At 35.1% G+C, this 3,233-nt stretch overlaps 1 long non-coding RNA gene across 1 annotated transcript in view; it reads right to left on the reverse strand.

Moving 5' to 3' along the window:
• The window catches only part of LOC128249027 (uncharacterized), a 42,457-nt gene that overhangs the window by 795 nt on the left and 38,429 nt on the right, over positions 1–3,233 (reverse strand). The window contains exon 2 of the long non-coding RNA XR_008265125.1: positions 1,340–1,642. This is a non-coding gene — a long non-coding RNA (uncharacterized LOC128249027). The remainder of the gene's footprint in view (positions 1–1,339; positions 1,643–3,233) is intronic.

Below are 3,233 nucleotides of genomic sequence, written 5' to 3' on the forward strand. Positions count from 1 at the left end.
AGAGAGAGAGAGAGAGAGAGAGAGATAGATAGATAGATAGATAGATAGATAGATAGATAGATAGATATACATACATGCATACACAAACGCAGATCCGCATGCGTCCAAAGTATGATGCGTGTATACATGTACACTTGAACACAGACACTATACACACACACACACACACACACACACGCACACACACACACACACACACGCACACACACACCTTCAGCTATACTCCATTGCAACAATACACGCATGTTCGCACAGACACACACACACACACAAATTCACATACACACACATACACCCACACAAATGCACGAGGACATACATAAGCAGCCATACATATACACATGTAGACACAGGACACGTAGAAATAGATGCACGAGCTCATATACGCACACGCAAACACAAGTACAGACTATACACACAAACACATAGGCACTGATTTATACTCACACACGCATAAACGCACAATGATGTGCATACATGTGCGTACAAATACACAAACATACAAGCACACGCACGCATCTATGCATCAACAACAGAAACGCTACAGGAAGTCATGAATGCAGCTTAGCCTCGTTATGAAAGACGATGTTACCGTATCCGCAGAGTGTTACACCGCCATAGTTTATTTGATACTTTAGAGGGAAGGTTTTTAACTATTGTTTCAACTTGCTATTTTAACTCACTTCCGTTCTGTGCGGATGTATGCGAATACGTGTGTGTATATGTGCGTATGTGTGCATTTACTTGTATGTATGTATATATATATATATATATATATATATATATATATATAGATGTATGTGTGCGTGTATATTTGTGTATGTGCGTATATGTGCGTATATGTGTGTAAATATGTGTGCATGTGCATTTGTATGTGTATCTATATGTATATATGTGATTATGTATGCATATATGCATATATGTGTGCATATACATACATACATACATACATACATACATATATATACATATATGTATATATATATGTGTGTGTGTGTGTGTGTGTGTGTGTACATGTATGTGTGAGTGTTTGTACGGGTATGCAAATGTTTGTATATGTGTGTATACGTGAGTAAATATGCGTGCATGTGTGTGTGTGTATGTATGTTTGCATGTATGCATACATGTTCATATTCATATATGTTTGTGTGAACATATCTTTATCTATGCACATGTATATATACCTGAGAGTATATATGTTTTTTTTTTCTGTTTTATGTTAGTTGAAGTCTTTCGTTAAAGAAGGAGCTAGTTTCTAATTAAAATACAAGACCCATAACTTGAATCTAGATAAGAAAAATCAGATTCACATTTTAGACTTGAGCAAAGTCTTGCATACCTTTACTGTTCCGCTTACTGATTGTATTTGTAATGTTCGAGTCAACTGGTTGACTTCTTTTTCTAAAATCCTTAGCCTATCCAGATTGAGTGAAGACGACGAGCTGGCGAAATCGTTAGCACACCGGGCGAAATGCTTAGCGGTATTTCGTTTGTCTTTACCTTCTGATTTCAAATTCCGCCGAGGTCTTTCACCCTTTCTGTGTCGATAAATTAAGTACCCTTTCTCCACCCGGCGGTAGCGTAGTAGCGACCGATGTCGATGACATTAAGGTGGTGCTCCAGCATGGCCGCAGTCAAATGACTGAAAGAAGTAAAAGAATAAATGTATAAAATATAGAAGTAGTGATAAGCATAACGTAGGGACTGGAAATAGAAATAATCCCCCTTAGGTGTCTTGGGAGTGATTAAAGATCATGCTAGTAAATAACCTAAATCCTAGGAGTTAAGCATAAACACCACTGCAGACAACAGCCCTGCGAATGTACTATTCAGGATACAGTTAGTAGAAGAGAAAATAAGGAAAAAAAAAAAAAAACTAAACAAAGCACTCAACATGCTACAGGTGCATAGAGTTGAGCTCGGTTGTGCAGTGAAAGCACAGTGCTTAAAAACTAATAATATCTCAGCGAGGATATAGAATTGAGTATGAGATTAGACATAGGTCCCAGAGCGATTTAAGAAAATACAAATTAACTAAAACTGGGAACATAAAATTTTGATCCAGGCTTTGAAATCAGAGAGAATCAGAACAGAAACATTTATGCGTGTACTTAAGTGTAGACGGAACTGATAAGATATAATACGGAAATAAATGAGAAAATTAGAAACGAGTACTGTAGAAGCACGAAACTAATATCAAAAAGTGAATTCAATTATAGAAATAAAATAATAGTTTATGAATACGTGTATTAGCCGTTGTAGTTATAAACTACAGTTTCAATTGTTGTTTGAAAGCTTAGTGATTTCAATAGCTTAGAGGAAAACAAGGATACTATAATGTTCCGAAGCTACCCCAAAGCCGATATCTATTGGATATATTTAACCTACACAGCTGAAAGAACATCAGAAAGGGTTAAAATAAATCCCATCATAATAGAAAACCATAATAGAATTCCAAAATATAACGAAGGAAAAATATTATAAGAAAAGTAATTCCATGGCCAATACAGTGCTTAGCGGCATTTCGTCTGTCTTTACGTTCTGAGTTCAAATTCCGCCAGGGTCGACGTTGCCTTTTGTCCTTCGGGATCGATAAAATGATTACCAGCTGAGGACTGGGGTCGATATAATCGACTTATACACAAGAGATATTATCATTGCACGAATAGCATTGTAAATTTACTTTTCGTGCTGTTTTTATATTAAGTATAGTACACACATGACTATTTGACTCAGTATATTTCTTGTCCGGAAATCATCATCTAGTTTTTTTTTTTTTAGAGTACACTCATGATTTATCGTTCTCGTTATCAGAATTTGTCACTAAATAATTTTGCAGCTAACATGGCTGGATGGTGTCATATGAGAGTATTGTCATTGCAAATAAAACATTGGCTTCGTAACGTTCTCTGGTGATAAATTATAAACCTTGAGCCCGATATTCAATAGTATATTACCGGCACTTTTTATTCATCACCTCAATGTATAATAACAATAATAATAATAATAATAATAATAATAATAATAATAATAATAATAATAATAATAATAGCAATAATAATTAAACCAAGATCGCTAATCAACTTAAGCAATGGTGCAGGAATGAAATTATCTTCACCGTTAAACTTTTACTAAGAAGAAGCGAAATAAATTACATTTGGAATTATAAATCTTACAGATTGATTTTAATCAGCCTCTCTCTCTCTCTCTCTTCCTCTTTGGGTGTGTGGGTA

This window comes from Octopus bimaculoides, chromosome 11, assembly GCF_001194135.2.
Source record: "Octopus bimaculoides isolate UCB-OBI-ISO-001 chromosome 11, ASM119413v2, whole genome shotgun sequence".
Taxonomy (NCBI): Eukaryota; Metazoa; Mollusca; class Cephalopoda; order Octopoda; family Octopodidae; genus Octopus; species Octopus bimaculoides.